This window comes from Ambystoma mexicanum, chromosome 11, assembly GCF_040938575.1.
Source record: "Ambystoma mexicanum isolate Mex_15411 chromosome 11, UKY_AmexF1_1, whole genome shotgun sequence".
Lineage (NCBI taxonomy): Eukaryota > Metazoa > Chordata > Amphibia > Caudata > Ambystomatidae > Ambystoma > Ambystoma mexicanum.
Genome location: NC_090934.1, coordinates 568,766,144 through 568,787,658, shown reverse-complemented (window position 1 = coordinate 568,787,658; position 21,515 = coordinate 568,766,144). Strand labels below are relative to the sequence as shown.

Sequence of the window (21,515 nt, the reverse complement as noted above, 5' to 3'; positions counted from 1 at the left end):
AACAAGCTTACCATAGGCTCGTGTCATGGCAATATGTCATTGAGCAATGACAGCCCCCAGAATATGCCTTTTAGAGATCACTTCCTTCCTTCACTGCCATCAGTAGACCAGGCATTGGTAACCAGAGCACAGATTGTCCAGTTCCCTGAATGGCTTTAGCATAAACGTCTCCTTTACCATCCAAAGCACTTATGCCAATGAGGCTGTGTGCCCGGAGGTATCAGGCCGACACTGTAGGTAATGTCCCACCCTTAACAAGGGTGTCACTGCCATTACCAAAAAGGCTAGGCATGCTGTCGAGGGGCATATCGCCATTGGCACCAATGTAGTTCTCTAAACGGGTGCTAATGGTGTCTTTTTTTATTTTTTTAAGGAAAATAAACATACCTTTCTTCTGCAGCCGGGCACCTCGCAGTGCTGCTGTCAGCAAGTCCGTTTTTCATGCTGATGACTGTGACATCATCACCAGGAAAACAGCTTCAGCTGCACTGCACGGAGTAAGAAAGGTACATTTATTTTCTTTTTCTTTTACAAAAAAGAAAAATATATCCTTAGCACCTGTGTGGAAAACTACACAGTCAGTTAGTCTAAACTGGTATTATAAAAAGACAAAACTTGTTAAGGAGAAGGGAACATTTATATATATGGTTAATGATCTTCTAATTTCGTGCAGTTACTGGTAAAGGCTGTAAATGGCGCTTGGTCCACGGAAAAGTACTTGGGACGTGGACAGGAGTGTTGCTTTCAATCCAGTGGTAAATGGAGATGCTGGTTCTACATTTGGGTTGTATGTGCATTCTTCATCTGAGAGGACCTTGGTGAGACCAGAAGGCAATATTCCAGTTTCATCCCTACACTGTTATCTTTTATAAAATCTGTATGTTCAATTCAGAGGCATATTCTGGGGGTGTGCACATGCACACAGATGACTTATATGGCATGGTGACGGGACACTGACCAGGGTCACACAATGGTAGTTCTATCATCCTGGATTGGTCAATGTCATTTTAATAATGGCATTGGAATTACTGAGCATTGAAAAGGACAGTGCATTATACATTTGGCAAGGAGCTATTGTGAAGTAATCTGGACACTAGATGTTCAGTAGTTTACATTATACAACTTGCCCAGCACGATTCGTCTCTCTACCGTGAACATATCAGTTCCCAGCTGGCCAAGAGTGAGATTGTGGAGTGAGGGCAATTAGTAAACTAAAAATTGGAGTAAAATTTGCTACGGCAACATATGACCAAAAACAAACAAATTAGCCTGACATCTGAAATAGTCAAAAATGAAATTAATATGTAGACAAAATGGATGACAGACAAGGGGAAATATGAGGTAAACATAGGACTCGAAATTTGAGGAAGGTTTACTTGCCAATGACCTCAGTGGTCAGCGTGAAGCCTTAAGCAAACTTAATAGGGGTATTTTGTAGGAAACAATCCCTTAACTTCAAGCACATGAAGGTATATATCCAATTGGAACTGTCTGTTCACATTTCACAAGCCCTTAACGAGTTGAGGTGACCCTTCCTTTTCAAATGCAAACAGTCTGCTCCTCTTTTCTCTGCCTTTTCTTCAAATCCATTCATCTTTCTGATTTAGTGCCTGTGTCTGTCTGAATTATGCTTCAAAAATGCAGTGTTTGACAAGCACTCCCAGATAGGTCGAAAGGGAAACTTTCGGTCAAGGGGAGGAGGTGACGACACATGAGTGGAAAGGCTGAGAGGCGTGGCCAGACAGCAGAATGATAACATGGCATTGCCAACACGACCACAGAACTGTCTTTTCAGGTACAAAAAAGACAGGGGGAAAAAAGGGAAATTCCACAATATTAATGGTGCTTCTAATTTACGAACAAAATGTTAAACATTAACTGTACAATCTTGCAGAAACCTTGATAACTTCGTCATTACGTTCTGACTAACAGCAAATTGTGTGAATTAATCCCGTTCCGTTGGCGGCAAATGATGGCGACATGTATGCCTGTTCTGTGGAAATTACCATTGAATTAACGCACATAGTACAGACTTTTTTCGTGACAGCGTACCCTTCCAGTTGTCACTCTAGTCTGTGGACGAGGCGTGCGGGCCCTTCAGTGAGCGGTTTCCCCCAGAGCCCTCCCATCCCCACCTCACTCCAACCTTCGGATTCCTTTTGAGCGCGTTCATTCAAGTCTTACCCACTGCAGTGGAGGTCAAAAGCTGGCCAATGCAATCCCGGTTTCCAGTACACTTCTGGTTACTCGGTGACAACCAGCAACAGGAAAGGAATGTCAGGGGACGTTCTGTTGCAGTTTGCAGTTGCTTTAAAGCGGTTCTATGGCTGAAGGGGGCGGGAGCTTTCTTATAGGTTTTTTTTTTCTCCAGCTGCGTTTAAAAAGGGAACCATTGCACTTCGGAGCAAATACAATTAGGTTCATTTTTTGCCTACACGTTTGATGTTATATGTGCTCACGCTCTCTGTGGATGTATGAACTTGCAGTCCCTGTGTCCTCAGTTTCAACTCTGAGAACAGGGCAGGTTTGGCTGCATGGGAAGAAACATCGTCCTGAACATATCAAACTATGCACACCGCTATGTTTAACTCGCTCATCTCCTTGCTGAACTTTCAGCACTTTAGCCATACAGCTGCTAAATTGGGTCAGTCCTGTGATTCCAGTTGACAACACATGGCTTCATGAGCCTGGTAGATTCATCCTTGGTTCCCCAGGGCGTCCAACCTACCAGCGCTTTGAGATCATACCAATGATACAAAAGGCACTATATAAATGCCAAGTAACATAACATAACATAACTAATGGGGTAAAGGAAATGCCCACGTCTTGCAATGCACAGGGAGGCTGAATAAGAACGCAGAACTAGTAGCTCAATATAGTCTACATAACCTAACCTACTTTGCAGATAAGTAGCCACTAGACCAGTGAAAGGAAACCTTGTACTATACAGATGTTTTGGCCAACAACTCCCATCAGCCTTAGACACACTACTCGATTATGAAGGATCATGGGAGCCATAGGTCAACATATCTGGTCAGTTGCTTGGCACAGACCCCTGCACAAGACCCTCTATCTGCCCCTCATGAATGAAAGTGTGAAAGACGTACCAGTGAATGGCGATGGTTGCAGGTCATCAGTCTACTGCGGAGCAGAACCGTGGCCTCATGTCACCCTTCAACCAGGACTGTCTTTTTCCTAACACCATTCTGCATTCTGGGATTTGTGTTTTTTTTTTTTTGCATCACATATACAGTACTACAAGTTCAGAAATGTACAGAAAGACATGGCAAGGTAAATTAGAGACACTTGAACTGGGATCCCATGTGATTTCTACATAATAAATGCAACAAAAGGGTGAACTTTCATGTAGCAACATCTTTAATGCTCTGAAATTGAAATGTAATATGTTTCTGACTATATGCCTTTTCCACATTTCTCATTGAATTATTTCACTACTTTCATTAAAAGAAAACTTTGAAATGTACGGGCGTCTCCCGTTTCTGTTACCACTCCCCCTCCATGCAAAAATCTCCTCCACTGATGCCACCCATTATTCTGGTTATGTACAGCCCTGAAGGAACTCGACTTTCTGATAGGAATCACCACAACAGAGCCTTATTTTGTATGCAGATCACCAAGTCTCATGTAGGGTGGGAGTGCAGGGGGAGTAGACCTAAGTGTTAATGACAGCTGTGACATGACAGCCGTTTCAAAGAAAAGAATAGGTATTACTAAAAATATTGTGTGGCTGTGTGATAGCCTCAAACTGTGCTAAAGCAGATGCTTATATATGAGTATACACGCCAAGTTCTCGGATTTACTGACAATGTTAGCTAGCCCTGGCTTTTCAAACAGAACACTTTGCATTATCAGATGTGTAGTTGCATGTCTTCCATAATAGGGAAAGGCCTACAACTCTCAGTATTTTAAGTGTTGTTGGTTAAATAAATGAGATTGGCTAAATTGGGCAATGTGGCAGCTATGGACACGAATAGTGAATTTTAAAGCTAAAAGTGATAAGGCTGCTTTTAACGAAACTAAACACTAGTACTGATGGGATTAGTTTCAGATAACTCGAAGAAACAACATTTTGTGTGTTTTTCGACGTTATGATATGATATGATGAGTCATTTATAACGCCCCTGTACACAAGTGTTTCTAGGCGCGACAAGACAAGGGAGGGAGGACAAGACAAACGATCTTACTAGGCCTTGTGCCAATCGAGAACGAGAAGTGCAAGGCGAAAGGGAGGGGGAGGTGCAAGGGAGAGGGGAGGGGAAAACAGGGCAGCAATGCTCTAAGTAATTGCAGCCACAGAAGTGCAGCTCTCGGTAGTGCAAGGAGAACAAGGGACTATAGGAATTGCTGGCGATTGGGCCGGCTCTCGCCGGATCTGAGATACGGCACCAGATGTGTAGCCCGATCTCCAGATCCCACCAGAGTCGGCACTTGTGGGGGGATAAAAAAAAAGAAAGCACCCGCGAGCAAGCTGTAACTTCTACTGCTGACCCGTGCATGGGGTCACAAGAGGAAGTTACAGCCCTCAGCCATGACTCGGTTTATTTATTTATTTGTGCAGTGTTTGTCGGATACATGGACCCGAATTATATATTTATTTATGCAATGTTGATCGGATACCTGTATCCAACACACCAACACATTGCATAAATAAATATTCAGGTTTCCGATGTTTGTCGGATACCTGTATATTTACTTATTTATGCAATGTTTGTCATATACAGATATCTGACAAACATTGCATAAATAAATAATCTGGGTCCATGTCCACACGATGAAGCCACCCAACTGCTTTAAGAAGGTAGCTGCAGGAGCTGTGCAGGGTCTGATTCAAGTAAAAGAAAACGTTGTTCATGGCAAACAGAAATCACCCAGTTTGAATAGTACCCAAGCTGGAGTTTTTATTATAAAAGGGGATGCAAATTGTGCATTTTAAAGAATATTTACTCAGCAACACTGGTAAAAAATTATTATGCGCATAGTGAAGTAACTCATCACCAGTGCCATGGAAGTGGTTTAAAGCGGAATTGATCTATAGATTGGAAAAGAAGCAGCATGAAAGAAATAGCACTGTTTGAAACTATTTTGGACATTTCCTTTGATCGGAGGTCAACTGCCAACTTTGCCCCATAAACCCTGCCTCCTCGGACAGTGCCCCCCAAACTCTGCCCCCACCCTGGCCCTTGTGGGATCCCCCACCAATTATTTTCCATTTCCACCACTGACTATAGGGTTACAGTTACAGCCCCTAAGTGTGTGGTAGGTCTGGGGGCAGTGAAAGGGTGACTGATCAAGAAAGAGCCTGGTACCCAGTGAGACTCTGAGGGTAGCCAAGCATTCAGTCAGTACAGCAGACAGGTAGGTCAGCAAGGAAGGGAGAGAGAGAAAGCAGAGGAGAAGAGGAATGTTTTCAGATGCTTCCAGAACTTCAGCTGGTATGGCTAAAGTTTGAGAGGGGCAGGGAGGCTATTTCAGAGGGAGGTACCTGCAAAGGAGAGATATCTACCCACCACTCTCTGCCTGGAGAAGCATCTAACCCTTAAAGAGTTGGAGGTAGCTGAGCCAAGGGCTCGAGAAGGAAGGTATTTTGAAAGAGAGCGTTCGATTTAGTGTGGGACTTGGCCCCAGAACGCCTCATGGATATTTTGCAGGGTCTTGAACTTGATCCTTGCAGCCACCGGGAGCCAGTGGAGAGATGTCAGGGCTGGAGAGATACAGTCCCAGGGCTTGAGGCCAAGGATAAGTCATGCAGTCCTGTTCTGGATTAGTTGCAGAGGGTGGAGAATAGAGGAAGGCAGATTGAGGAAGATGCTGTTGCAGTAGTCCAGCCTAGAGACCAGGGCTCTGGAGACAGTGAGCTTCTGGGGGAAAGTGAGAAAGGGAAGAGACCCTTTGAAGAGGTGCAGCTGGTAGTGGGACTTCTTTGTGACGTCTGAGATGTGAGCAGGGAAAGAGTGAGTGGAGTCGAAGATGACAGCAAGGTTTTTTGCCTCGCAGGAAGACGAAGGAACAGGGCCCAAGGTGGGCGGCCAGAGTGAGAGAGGGAAAGTAGGGACAGGGGTCCTAATGAGAAGGATCTACTGGGATGCCTGATTGGCAGTGGAAAATGTCAATTCGCAGCAATTCTCTACGCCGATGACCTAGTGATATTTGACCAGATTTTGATAGGGATGAAGTCCATGTTGAACAAGCTAGGGTGGTATGCAAAAGAAAACACGATATCGGTTAATTTGAAATAAACCAAAGTTATGTTCATTACCGCTAAGAAGGAAAACAGGCATACTCTAAATACCAGCTTAGGCGTAATCGACTACACATACTCATATAAGTACTTGGTGCTTGAAATGTCATATTGCCATGGGTATATTGTAATAGTTGAAATGAAATCTCGAAAAGCCAAACAAATTACCCACCTAGTAAGTTCATGATTGAATATGCAGGATTCTCGCTAAGGGGTGTCTTGGCGCTATACAAGCAGTGGTTTTGCCGGGCACTCTTGTATAGTCTGGAGGCTTTGGCGCTAAAGGACATGAAATGGTTGGATTTGTTGGAGGCCTTTTTCTGGTGAAACATATTGTGGCTACCTCGGTCTGCCTCGATTGAATATGTTCGCCTTGAATAAGGGTCAACTTCACTGGGAGCTCAGCTCCTGAAATGTAGATGCATGCTTTTCTTGAAGGCAATAATGTTTCCTCTGTGACCTTTATTGGGTAAACATGGCGACGGTTAGTCTCGAGTTGGATGAGGTGTTGAGGGGGTCTGAACCCCCCCACCGCAGCCTACCCCCAAGATGATGGACGCAACCCACTGAAGCAGCCCCACAGACCATACCCGGATGTCATCACCAGAGTAATCATGAAAAGGCGACATGGCTGAACACACCTGCAGAGACATTAGCCCGGTGCAAAACAACACACATAAACTGCTTGCTGACACCGAAAAAGCGATTACCAGCGAAATGGATCTACAGCTGCATTGAAAAGAATTGTGAAAGCTCAACACAGAGCTGAGGCCTGATAAACTGACTTTTCTGAGAGATATAAAACAGACGTTCCAAAGAATTTGATTAGCGTGAGCCAAAAGGGCCCTGCAGAGGAGGGCCAATTGCTCCCATCTCCCTTAGGACCCTACCACAGTACCGACTGCACAGAAGTAAAAGATAAAAGATAAAAAGATAAAAAATACATTTCTGTTTGCCATGGTAGCTAGGGACGGGGCAAGAGATACAATGTGCCATTTCAAGAACTATTGGGATGTGTGATGCTCAGTCAGCACCACGAGAAACACACTGTCTTGAAAGGAGACCAACCAGTACAGCAGTTATACAATTGTTGTTTCCTGTGTGTTTATCCTATAGTTGCATATGCTTTGATTACGTGTTTTCTCCAAAACAGAGCAATTCCACCTTTGAAATGGCCCGCAATCTGGATACAAAAAGTTCTGCAAAGGCGATCAACAACACGTGTCCCACTGCAACTAATTGGAGAAGTGGTCTGAAAGCGTTATTCACACACACAGTAACCAGGTGAGGATTGTTGACACATGAATGAGCTGTTTTAGCACTGTCAGTTGTGTTGTTGTTATGCACACTGGTCAATGATTGTGCTCTGATGTCTTGCTTTACACCAATTTTCGGTGGGGCAGTTGTTGTCTTACACTATGTAAAGCCCCACAAGCGTGCCGTGACATGTCACATAAAGGCGTTTTCCTTTTTCACGTCTCAGAAGCAACGATTTAAATGATTTGTACTTTTCTAATACGGTACACTTTTTTGCAGTTGTTCCGGTGTATGGCCAGAGCAAGACACAGAGCTACAGCCAGACCACGAGTTTAGTCTAAAATAAACATCGATTAGTAAACATCACTTACCAGTGCACGCACAGATGAGGGGGCTGCTGTGTCGGGGTCACACAAATCCACACATTTCTTCCTGATTTCCTGGAAAAGGGAAAGCACAATGTTTCAGGAACGCACGCACACGCAAAGCCGTGAGCTCAGATCAAGCCAGCCCCAGAAATGAGCAGCCACTCCCACCACCTCCGGGGACCTGCCTGTGAACAGGATGATTCACGGCACACAGCGGCCCCAGGAATGCTCAATTACACAGACACGTCATTAACTGCATCCTTTGACAACCCCGGAGACAAAGACGGGAGCCTCCGATTCCGCACCAATAGTGCTGGACATGGCCACCCAAAGGGCATTTCATTTGGCTCGGAGCTTTTCGCTGTCGCCTTTGCTTCACATGGGTCTCTTTCATTACTTTATTCCGATGTGAGGATATTTCTTGATACCTTTCTTGTCAATAAAAGGTGTGCACCTTATGATTTCATGGAACTGCAACACCATTCAATCGTCTCGCAGTTTTTGAATAATACTTCAATTGTCATGTAATGAAATGTCCATTCTGATGAATAGTTAATAAGTAAATAGGCGATTTCTCCCTCTAATGCTAACTCACCACTGTCACCGTCACCCAACTTAGGTCATTCCTGGAAATGCATAGGGCTGGTTTCGAAATGATTTTAAGTGTTCTATGTTGTCTATTAACTCTCCAAATACTTTTGAATATATTTCTCTTACAATTGCTATTAACTCGCTCTCTTTACAGGTTTATGTGATGTATCACCCACCAGGGGAAAATAAAGCATGTGTGCTGAATACCTTGATGTTATTACTAATGTTTGTACCTCCTCCTTGCATAGTTTTTTATTTGCGATTTTAATATTCCTTGGGGCAGTCATGGATTGTGTTTTCTTTAATTCACCAACATAATTGCCGCTCTCGTACTCAACAATCGTGGCAATATTTTAAACTAAGTTATTAGCCTCACAAATTATTTTTTAAGGTTGATTACAGCAATATTGATTGGTCTGTTGCAAATGTCTTTTCAAGGGTAAGCTAAGGGACTCTGGGTATCGAAACAGGATTTCAAATGCATTCATTATTCATCACTTGCTCAATTATTGGCGATCGTTACTATTTCTACAGTTCGTTATTTCGCTGGCAATTCTATCTTTACAGAATGTAATGAGGATGTGAAAACTGGGATTTACGTTAGTGCTCCTCCACCTATGAATTGAGTGCGTCCTAAACTGTCAGCTCTATGGTTTACTGAAGCTCTACATTTTAAGTGTCAACTTGTTTGTAGGGCCAAACGTATCTGATGGTCATTCTCTTCAATTGACAACTTAAATAGTCTGCGTCAAGCCTGTCGCTGCCATTCTCTGAAACAAAATATTTGTTTAAAAATGTGTTGGTTGAGTCTGCTATCAATCAACCTAAAGTATTTCTTCTACATTGAAAGTCCTGAACAGTCCCTCTCTGCACATTCAAACCTCTACTTCCAAACACTATTGCAATGGATTTGTTTACTTTTTCCCAACAAAATTGATATTTGATTGAATATCCCACAGCATTCCATGGATCTTTTACAAGTGGTTTGTAAAGCGACTAAAATGTGGGATGGGTTTTCTCTTCCTACTGACAATAAGCTTGTGGAATCGATGGCTAGGAAAAAAAACTACCTTTTATCGAGAAGATCATTATCCCGCTTTTAAAGTTAAAGAGCACTTTGTGTCATTTCTGCCTTTTTTCAGCATACTTATTCATCTCCCTTTAAGCACTTGCTATTTGCTGATTTCTTAAAGACGGGTCATATTACTCCGATTTTGAAGAAGCAAATTTTGATGTGGATTGTCTTATCAACTATAGACGAGGTTCTTCCCTTCATTGGTACATTAATTGAAAGAGTGGTCACTGACCAACTTAATCATTGTATTGTTGACCAAAATATCTTCTTTTCAAATGAGCTTTCGGCCTGGGTGTAGTATTGAAACAGCTACCCTCCACATCTTAGATCATGTATATAAAATACTAGATGATGGGGGATCCTGACTTTTTGGCCTTTTTTACCTGTCGGCTGCTTTTGATACGAACCACCATGATATTCTTCTTGGACTCTTGACCAATCGTATTGGGATTAAAGGACAGGTCTTGAACTGGTCTACATTCTTTTCATGAAATAGAAAGCACTTGGTTGCCATGGATGACAACTGTTACGGTCCTTGTTTCATCCCTTGTGGTGTTCATCAAGGATCTATCTTGGCACCTTTATTATTCAACTTGTATAAATAGCCACTAGGGATCTTGGCAATAAAAGATTTGGTGGAAATGCACCAGTAAGCTGACTATTCTCAATTGTGTCTGAAAATGACTACAGAAAATGATTTATGCTCCCAAGGCAATGCAGACTCTCTGTCCTGTCCAAAAAGAGAGTGCACATTCAAGCCTGGATCTCGGCGCCACTAACAACACAGTCAAACTCTTTAAAATCTGCAATAAATGGCCAATCCCTCTGCAGTCTCCACCTCTCCCATTCCCTCCCAGGCCCTCTGTATGGCTCTGGCTTCTCATTTCACCACTAAAACTCAGGCCATCCTGGCCTCTCTCTCCTCTACCTCTCTCAGCCCCCTTCTGGCTGCCTCTCCCTCTCCTCTTCCTTTCTCCTGTTTCTCTCCGACAACACCTGCAAAGTTTCTAGGCATATCATATCATATTGAGATTACGGGAGCTGACATTCAGACCTGCATGTTGTCTCAACTATTTAAAATTAAAGCAGTCTAACAGAGTAGATTTTTTCTAACTGGTTTAAGAAGGCACTCCTTTTTTTAAATCTAACTTTGCATGCTCTGCCAAATCCCTAGACTTGATTTTAGATTAGTACCTGGCGAGAGTCAAGCAGAATGCAACATGCATTTTGATTGGCTTTCGCCGGGTCGTTAACCGGCCAAGAATCCTTTGATTCTCAGCTGGGATTCCAGCAGCCTTGTCGTCGGCAGGGGGTGTGGCAGCCCCTCAACCAATGAGGAGGCTCGAAGCAGGGCCATCCAGGCTCCGATACTCCCCACGGCTGAGAGGCTGCCTTGCCCCCCCCGGGGGACTCGGGTAAGGATTTTTTTAAATAGTTTTTTGTTTCCCTTTCCTCCCTCCTCCCTGGCCTCCCCACCCCACTTACCGTCTTGCTCCGTGTGGAGACTCGGAGCCGGGCCATCCCCTCTCTGTGCCTCCACACAGCTGGAGGCTTCCATCGTCCCCCGCTGGGGACACAGGTACGATTTTATTTTTATTGTTTTACTTTTTGTATACCCCTCCCGGCCCCCCAAACCTCATTTACCTTCTGCTCCTATTTTTCAGGAGTGTATGCGCTGGGAACACTTCTGTTCCCAGCACCTCTGCTCCCGATGGCCGCCAAGGAAAGGGAAAACGGACTCGGTTTTCCCTTTCCCGATGGCCATTTTCTTGGTTGTTTCTTTTTTGTTTTCTGTCCTGAAACGCTGCAGCGTTTCGGGACAGAAAAAAATGCTTTATGCCCCGGTCACACAGATATTGTGAGCCGGGGTACTAATAGCAATATGCCCCCGCCGCTTGGGGCATATTGCTTAATTATAAATTGACATTTTTGCCTCATATCAATGCATTGGTGAAAGCTGCTGATTTTCATTTGATTGTTATTAAAATATGTGAACTCATTTTTTCCCCCATCTAATTTTCAATTATTGGAGCAGACTGTTGTCCTCTCCCATGTTCATTATGATTTCGGTAACTCTACTTGTGTTGTTTTTCCAGCTTCTGCATGCTTGATATATGGAGCACAGAGGTTTGAGCACATTACTCTAAAGTCCCTTCATTGGCTACCCCTTGATTTTAGAATTACGTTTAAATTGCTGTCTATTGTTTACAAAGCTATGTACTTGAACACTTCATCCTACCTTTTTGAGAACTGAAGATTTCCAGAGGCACTAGAGGTCTTCAGAGTCACAATTCTTTATGATCCGAAAGCCATACATTCAGACATGCTTTCACTTCAAAAAGATCCTTTTCTGATGTTGCTGTTACTCACTGGTATTCCCTTCCGGTTACACATAAAAACAGATTACTTAAAATTCATGATCGTTTTAAAAACACGACTTTGGAAGTCAGCTTTTCAAAATGTGTTTTATTTTTCTTAGATTTTAACAGTGCTATTTTCTGCTGCAAATTGTACTGTATTTTGCTTTTGTATTTATCTTATAGGTTAATCCTGTACAACACTCTGATGCTCTGACTTTGTCCACGCTTTAGAAAAATGTATCATAAATACATAAATATGTTATTGTAAGTGAAAATGTTAGAAAATAACAGATTCCGCAACCAGCTACCCTACTTCCAAAAAAACAAGGTGGTCAGTGACTCAAAACTCATAGAGCACAGCACAGGCTGTCAACAATTGTATATGCAGCCAAATACTGGGGTCAATTAGAAAAACATATTTTAATTGATATATATTTTCACAAAGAAATGTTAAGCCAGAAATCAAATGCTACATGTTTTGTGTTTTAATCAAGACAAGACAACATATGAGGATGCTCTTAGTTCTATGAAACTGTAACAAATGACCTGCCAATGAAGTGAATTCCACTAATTAGCAGGCACCTTTTAATCTGTTTTTTATAATGAGGCCTACAATATGGACTGAGCAGCTATGTTTGATAACGTGAGATATCAGCTTCTACAAAGCTCAAAATAACATGGAAATACACTTCTTAAGCTTCAAATTTATATGAAATCATGTATTCCTTCTTTGAATGTTAACTTCCAGAAGACCATTAATTTCACAAATGGCGATTCACTGTCAAGATGAGTGGTTGCACATGAGCAGATGGCCAGAAAACGCATTCTCCTTTGTTATTGAACCAAGGCATTCAATGAAAATATTGTGTAGATTGAGTTTAAAAGTATTCTTAAACCAACTAATGCACAGTAGAAACATTAATCAGTCATCTGTCAAGTTAAATGAGTTTTTAAGAGCAGAAGGTCGGTAACTGATAAGTGACCAGGCTTCATATATCAACATATGTTTTCATAATTTAAAATGTGTAAACATCCACTTTAAAATGTGCACGAGGAGTACCCATTTCAAGTATGGTTCCATGTCTTGAGTGTACATGTAATTATGGTGAGTGTCTTCCCACCCAGCCACTCTTTCTTGAAGGGGGCTCAGCCCTTCACCCCCACCCCAGCCCCTGCCACAAATACCTATGAAGGAGGGTTACACTCCCCTTAACTCCAGCTTAATGCATCTCTTTCAATTACTTGATTCTCCAAATGTGGATACATTTTCTACACTCCTGCTCCACACCCTGGTTGGTGTCTCGTTCTCTGCCCCTTAACAGCCCCTACCAATCCCTTAAACACCCAGTTCCTGACCCCCGGCCATATAGGCACCCTCTCTACACTTCACCCCAAAATGCAGCTCTGTGCCATGCTGTTAATGGACCACATTGCACTTGCAGTGCAGAAATGACATGCCATCTCAAGTACATATTCTTCTGAAACCTTTTAGTTATTCATCTAACTAGAAAACCAAATACGGCTCTAAATTCTGCTTCGAAGGCAAAATACAATGTAGACAGACATTCTATTCTGGAATGTATACTTCATGCATCATTTGTATATATTGCTGAGGTGATGGAAATGTGATTTACACCTTCAGACTGCTCAGATTTTCATGAATCTGAGTAAAACATGGTTTGCATTCTTACATATTTATATCTAACAGTTATATTAAAAATAAATGTTGCAGTCCAGCAGAGTTTCCTACTGCAAATTAGGTGACCAGTTAGCAGCTGGCAAAACACTCTTATGACACACAAAGTTTAATCGGTCATTGGTAGCAAGAATGAGGGACCTTTTGTTTGTGGGAAAGTGCATTAAACTAACGAAAAACCCATAAAATTAAAATAAGACTATCAAAGATTGCTCAGGTAGGAGGGACTGATCCCAGTATAAAAAGTCATGACTCTTTAGGACGAAGAAGAACTGGATCATATCCTTGACACCTTCCGACCCACACAATTTGACCATGAAACCTCTTCTAAAACTGCAGAAGGGGATAAGACACTGAGCCCAGAAGGATTTTCCAAATTGAGCGAGCATGAGAACAGAAATGGGGGACACTTTGCTGTGGCATCTGTACATGTTGTACCAATATGTTGTTTTGAGGACAAGAGACCCATTACCCTCTGTCTAGGAGATGTTATCACTGCAGGTGCAAATTTACAATTATTTTTGCCTCTCTCACCATTCCTGTGGGATGCCCCCAATAATGGCAATGAACTATACATACAGCAGCATTGAACTACCCATGCCGGCGGGATTGCCCCCGTAGTCCCCCGATAATGCAAAAACAAATCCCAAACTCTTCCCTCTCCCCACAGGCACTCACCAAGTGCCCCTTCCTATTTACATGGGTCCCAACCCCCTCAATTGCTTTTTTCTCTCCCTGACCCTCTCCTGGTCTTTACCCCATCACTGTTTAGTTTGTGTGATGCATTTTCTTGTCCGAGGTGGACATGATTGAAATTGGCATGCTGAATTTCAGGGGTTTTGTTGCATTACATATGATCACCTTAATTCTATCTATATGCATTGGTTTTCACAGAATTACAAGGGTTTTGCTATATCTTAGTTTCTTTAGGGCCCACTAGCCATGACCGTCTGCCATGGCCACTTTACATGTTGTATTAATAGTTTTCATTTGAGCCTACTAGACATGGCCTTTAGTCATGTCCAATGGTCACTGCCAACCATTTTACGTAGTTTCTTGAAGTCTCACTAGCTATGGCCTTCGTGCTGCACCACTATCTTTCTTTTGGGTCCGCTAGCTATGGCCACTGGCCATGTCACACCATTCATTTGTTATCAAACACCATTGCCCCCTGCCCAATAGATGTAGGCAATTAAACATTTTCTTGAAATCCTTATTCCTACTATAATTTCACATTGTTTGGTCTGCTTTCTACGACAGCAATGATGTTGGTTTGATCTATCATTTAATAAGGGTATAGGGTAGGATTGATTCCATTATCTAACTTTTAAGTTAATTCTGTTTTTATAGTTTGTATATTGCAGATTATGTAATTTTAACTACAGTATTTTTCTGAAGTGTTGTACCAAAAGCCTTTATTAGGTTACATTGTACTATTTAAAAAAAAAAAACGTTTAGGCCTGATTTTAACATGCATTTTCCCCTTAAAAGTCTAACCTCACACATACAACAACAGTGGTGAGGTTGGCCTGTCACAGTCATGCAACCAGAGTGGATTTTGATGAAGTAGCATAACACCTTGGCAGGCATGCCACCAAAACACCAGTGTTTCATAAAGCAAATGTACTGATCAACAAGACTTCTACAAATAAAATTGCAAATCACATGTTTATGATGGAGAATGCCACCAACTCACACAGATCTCTGTTTTACCCATCTCATCCCTGCAATGATTTTAATTAGAACTACTTGCACAAACATTAATTCTTATGACACCTGCCTAGAGTGGCTATCCAACAGTCCATCTAATTTAAAGAATGAGAAATCTGTCTTATTATCTTATTTGGGTCTCAGGCCCTTGTTGTACATTAGATCCATTTTACAATTAAGTACATTTTTAATCCACTGGGCAATCATCAACCAACCATCAACCAATCAAAGGACAGTTGATGTTCAGTTGCTCCCCTTTGTTCTGTTTTCACAAACAGTCTGATTATTTCTAGAACCAACACATATATTCAGCACTATTATATAAACCTTTGCTATCACAGCAGTAATACCTTTTGTTCACCTTTTCTCATTGCACAACTTATTTCATCAATATTAAATGACATTTCCCGAAATGATAAAACGTGTTCAGTCTAACTTCGTATTTCCGATCCATAAAGTTTGCTAAATCTTTCTAACCCGTGGTGACAGATGACCTTTCTAAGTGGCAAGGTGTCCATTTTTTCCCTGACATAGCACAAACAATTTCAAAATAAGGCAGTGAAGTGGTGCATTTTACAGCACACTTTTTGTGAGCAGTTCTTTACAATGCCATACAATGTACAATCTGTTCTGTATGGCAACACACGAAAAATGTAAGAGAGGCCAGGTCCTCAACAGTATGCAAAAGCATTTTTATAAATGATTGTCCAGAACACATGCCAGAATTCCACTGTAAAACACACGTGCATGATCCCTGTGAACACAATATTTGCCAACATTGGTACTGTAAAACACACTATATGATGCCCTTGACCACAATATATGCCAGCACTGGCAGTGTCATATACGTTAATGATGCTTGTGCACAGAGTATAACTCAGCATTGCACTGTAATGCACATTTCAATGATGCATGTACCTACATGCCATTGTTACCCTATGCAATTTCTTTTCATGATGTGTGGTCCCAACATATAGGCCAGAATGTTTGCATGCTATATGTCTCCATACTATAAGCCAACATAGCCACTGTAGCATTATACACAAAACCACACTTTGTTTTATTTATTTTCCAGTCTGCCTCATCCCAGTCCCCTTGCCCCCCCTTCAGCTGCTAATACCAAACACACAGACCAACATACATTAGGAAGCATGGGAAATGCAGACTTTGCACATAATTTAAGTTCCTGAATCTTAATGCCCTAGCGATTCTCTTCACATGTGCTGTGGTAAGGTAACAGAGGAGTGCCACATTTCTCTGCAGGGCTGAGCAAGCATGTACAGTAGGCCAAGCCTGGCAGGGAGAGGTTTGTGACCCAGCCAGGTATGGCTACTGGGCATGCATGACAGCTTGTGGATCAGGGAGAGAGAGAATTCCCGTGGACGTTTCTATCCTTTCATTTGATTTGACCTACTGTCTCCTCCATAATAGGTGGGTGGATGGCAGTTGCTGCCCATCTGCCCATTATGAAAGAGCCACCCCTATTAATAATACATGTATGATGTTTTGTGCATGAAATAAGCTTAAAGCAGAGCATCAGTGCATCAAATGTTCCCTCTTTCTCACCATCCTGCAGATGATCAAACCCATTTTGGCTCATTCTTGGGACTGCCACCAATTGCCAACTGTTGTTATGCACATGGTAAAGGGTAGCAGACATCAATTGTGCTAAATATTGCATTTGAAACAGTACATGATGTCTGCATCCATCCTCATAAAAGTACTCCATTGCAAAAAAAAGAGATAGCACAACATTCTATTGAGTGGATGCTGCATGAGGCAGTGGGAGAACACTGCATTCCCGCATTCTCTTAGAGCATACATTCTGGAGGTGTCCTGTTGCTGTGAAAGTATTTAGTTTCTTCTTACGTCAGCTTCGCAAGAACTGACAAGTGATGGGATTACATGAGCATATGAATACAATCGCTGGCAAATGATGAATGTTTGGCAAATCCCCTACAATCCCTAAGCAAATGCCAAAGCAATTGGCTTTCTCAACACCTGTTTCTTTAAATGATTCCCTCTGTCTAGTATGCATGGTGGAGGTAGAAGAGCAAAGTGCATAACTGTTTTGATGAATTTTGGCCTTAAGTAAATATAAAAGATTTATTCCAAATTACAAAATAATGGGCCTCATTGCAAGTCGGGCGGTCCGGTAAAAAAAGTGCCAGTATCCGTGGATACCAGCACTTTTTCCAGATCACCCGACTACGGGAGTGCCGGTGGGGCACCTAGGTTACCTCCAACTAAATGCTGGCGGTAAGCCAGGTGCCCTACCAGAGACAAAAGCCCTTGCAACCACCACTGGCATTGCTGGTGGCGGTAATGATGGAAAATCTCCTCATGGAGTCCTATAGGACTCCATGAATGGGGATTTACACTGTACCATCGGCACCTGTAACCCGGCGGCAATGCCGGTAAAGGTAAGTACCAGATGCCTGTATCCTGGTGGCTCTACCACCAGGATACCGGCATAGTCTGAATGAGGGCCAGTGTCCTGAATGTCTCCTCGCACTCAGCAAATAGAATCCCAGTGGTCATGGGGCTAGCATTGTGACATGGCGATCTGCACTAACAAACTAACAAATACTTGGGAATAGCCCTAGTGTTAAAATCGCTGCACTCCTATTAATGAAAGACTCCAGGCAGATATTTTAATCATGACCTTCAGCAAACGATATTGATCAAATTCATTATTGTTGATTATATGTATCCAGTAGATACTGTTTTCCAGTGTCTGGTACATACTTTGATTGTGTATTTTATATAAATGGTCTAAATAAACAATATATGCAACAATAAGTACTTAAATCACTGTGTCCAAAATGTGAAAATGGTTAACACTGCACAAAGAAGTAAAGGATCTCTGCATTTATCAACATCACATGATATATATTTTATTTACTGACTTTGTTCAAGAATCATACAAAACCGTAATGTGCAATGAGAAATTGTTAAACCAGTGTGAATACGAGTTGTAAAAAAAGGTTACATAGCCAAGGAAGACTTCAGACAGCTCTCAGTAACAAAGGAAATCATTAACTAAATGGTAAGTGAGAACAGTGTGTGTTATACGTTTGGGCATCTACGTTCTCTATTTCCTAATCATATGTTACTTGATTATATAAAATATCGAGCACTTGAGGTAACAAAACAATAAATTAATATATCATTTGAGGGTGTGTGATTTCCACATAAAATTAAATATATCCAGGAATCCAAGAAAACTTGCATCGCTTGAATCATGGATAAACTACACAGATCAGATCAATAATTTATCCCATAAATAGACTAGAAGAGTACACTCGGAGTTTCATGGAGAGAGGACATACAGGGGGATACAGGCAGGGATACCGGTTAGGGAGGGGAACTAGGACACATTTTCATTTCAATTTGGTATAGGATCAGGGAGGTTCCTTCTGAAGCTATTGGCTCATGACCTCACACTTTGCTCCTTGGGCACAGCTTCAAGGTGCTGTATGGGGTCTTCCACCCCCACAATGTATACACTGGTATCAGGTGAAGATAGTCCTGTCAGATACAGGATGTGCAATGGGACATGAGTGACAATGATGGGGTCCTCAAATGGACGGTCAAAGAAAAATGGACACAGTCACATAGAAAGGAAAACCTGACCAGGTAACTAAGGAAAAGAGAAATGTATCGGATATCGGATGGAAATAACTAACTCAATCAGGGATGGTTTGAATGAAAGAGATGAGTTAGTCACAACAAGAACATAAATAGGAGTGACCTATGAGTCACATTGAAAGATTGGACACTTGAACTTTGTTGGCCACACTTAATTTCATCTGGCAAACACAATATAGGATCCTCTCCAATTTTTGGATAACAGGTTGAAAAAACCTTTCTTACTAGTTTGTGAAATCTCCAGCTTCCTTTGTAGTAATTGTGCTGTACCACCACCGGCTGATATATTATCTATGTGCATTATATATACATAATGGTACTCGGTCAGGGAGCCTCGATAACTCCATTTCCAGTAATAAATATTACAGAAAGTTATTCACCTTCTATGCACTCATGATGTCCACTGAATTATGTCATGATGTCCACTGAATTATGTCATAGCGTGACAACTAACTCAATGTAAGGGCGCCTGGCGGTGTCCTGATATACCCATGAGGTACATGTAGAAATATCAAAGAAATCAGGATGAGAGATCCTACAAGCAGAAGGTGTGGTTCTGAACATATAAATTTATTTCAAGAGCACATGTTTGATTTTTAATTGGTTTACACAACTTTCGATAAGCACGAAAGCGAATGACAACGGACAGGTGAAATTATATACAGTGGAAATACAAGGTAAGTATCAACCTCTATAATGTTGAGGTAAGAACTCCACCTAAGGGCACAGACATATATGACAGTCAGAGAGACCTAAAATTAAACATACTGCACCCAGGACAGAAAGTGGTCCGGGACGTAGTTAACACAGGGTGTACACAACAATATCTACAGGATATACACAAGGAAAGGTTTTTTGCAGTTGTGTCACGGGGGATCGACACAGGTGTGTTTCAGCCATGGGAGGCTTGATTGTAGCCTGTCTTGGTGTGGCCCTCATCAGGATTGACACCAGTTGTGGTGCTGTCCGTTTTATCTGTGGGTGAAAAAGGGGCTTGTGAGGATCTCGTGAAAATGGTTTAGTAATTTATAAATTAATAAATAATGGCTTAGTGGAGCCTTGGGAATACATCAGGAGGTGTATCAGAATACAGCTTACCTGCTGCTGAGATAGCAGGAGTGCTGTATGTTAACAATCCTTGGACACTTGCTGGATTGTTGGTGCAAAACTGCACTTTTGGTAATGCCGTGGGTTCCTGATATCTAGATTGGGTTAGGATACCTGGGGCTTGATGAGGGCCTAAGTAGGTCCCTGATCTGTGGAAAAAATATATATATATGGACCATGAGGGATAGGCATGAAGCCACTGTCTAGGGTGATGGTGCACGTTACCCTGGTGGCTCTTTTTATTGTTTCAAAACCATGAGGCAACATGAGCACAGTGGTGAGTGCTAGAGAAGGTCCCGAAGGAGCGGTGGTATGACTTAGTTGGTGGTCTAGGGTGATGGTGCGCGTGACCCTGGTGACTCTTTTTCTTTTTACCATTGCACAACGTGAGCACGGTGGTGAGTGCTGGAGCAGGTCCCGAAAAGGCGGTCGTGTGCCTTAGTTGGTAGTTGCTAAGGTAACTAAGGGGCAAGCATAATGTTTAAGATGGAAAAACTCTTCTAAACATACGTCCCCGAAGGGGTTTCAAAAACATGCCAGAGTGTGGGCGGTGCACTGGTAATCAGGGCCAGAGTGGTAGGTGCACGAAATCCCTGGTCGTGGAGAGACTGGACTCAAATTGTCAATTTTATTCTGATGCCAGAGTAATAAAAAAAAGTACGCTATTTATCTGGGGTGGCTCAGCTGTGATATAATCGTGGTAAGGGACACACCAGATGGATCCCTCTAGTCTGCATGCCTTGAGATAGCAACCGAGTGCAGGTGAAAGAAAACGTAGCTATCTAAACCTACGGCTGTGAGGTTGTCGATCCATCAAAAGTACAGTTACTTATAGATGCGAAAAAGTGCACGAGGACACATGCATGCCTGGTAACTTACCGTGATCCGACGCCGTGCGTACCTTCCCGGGGGATCCACAACAGTAGTGGTTGCTTAGAGACAGAGTGAGCGCTAGCATAGTAATAAAGTAGTCCCCGTGTGCGGTGTAGCCAATGGTACTGCAGTGTGTGTGTGAGGACCAATCACGATGGTCCACATGGCTGAGATGGGGCTTAAACCAATGGGGTGTAGCTAGCTAAGAGAAAGTGAAAGCCAACGCTTGGGCGTGTGTGGACTACTGGGGACCCATGGGATCATGGGAATTGTAGCCTGAAGAGGGCCTGAGAGTAAAACACTATTCGCAAGACTAATGTGATTCCACAGCGTTGAGGAGAGGGAACATGGAAATAATATATCCCTACGTGTATCGTTCTGAAATAATTTCAAAATAAGGTACACAGCGCTGATTATACAATGTTAGACATGCATATAGTCGGTCCGGTGTTCTTAACAAATCTAAATTCGTGTGTCACCTGTCGGCGTACCAAGTCATCATTGACATAATTAATTTTGACATTTGAACGGATAAATACCAGAAAATACATGCTTTTAGTTTATCTAG

General features: G+C 42.3%; 1 protein-coding gene across 6 annotated transcripts in view; it reads right to left on the bottom strand.

Moving 5' to 3' along the window:
* The window catches only part of SHANK2 (SH3 and multiple ankyrin repeat domains 2), a 4,166,579-nt gene that overhangs the window by 3,305,336 nt on the left and 839,728 nt on the right, over positions 1-21,515 (bottom strand). For all 6 annotated transcript variants that reach the window (XM_069623409.1, XM_069623408.1, XM_069623411.1 and 3 more), the window contains one exon: positions 7,888-7,956. The gene's annotated coding sequence lies outside the window, so the exon portion shown is untranslated. The remainder of the gene's footprint in view (positions 1-7,887; positions 7,957-21,515) is intronic.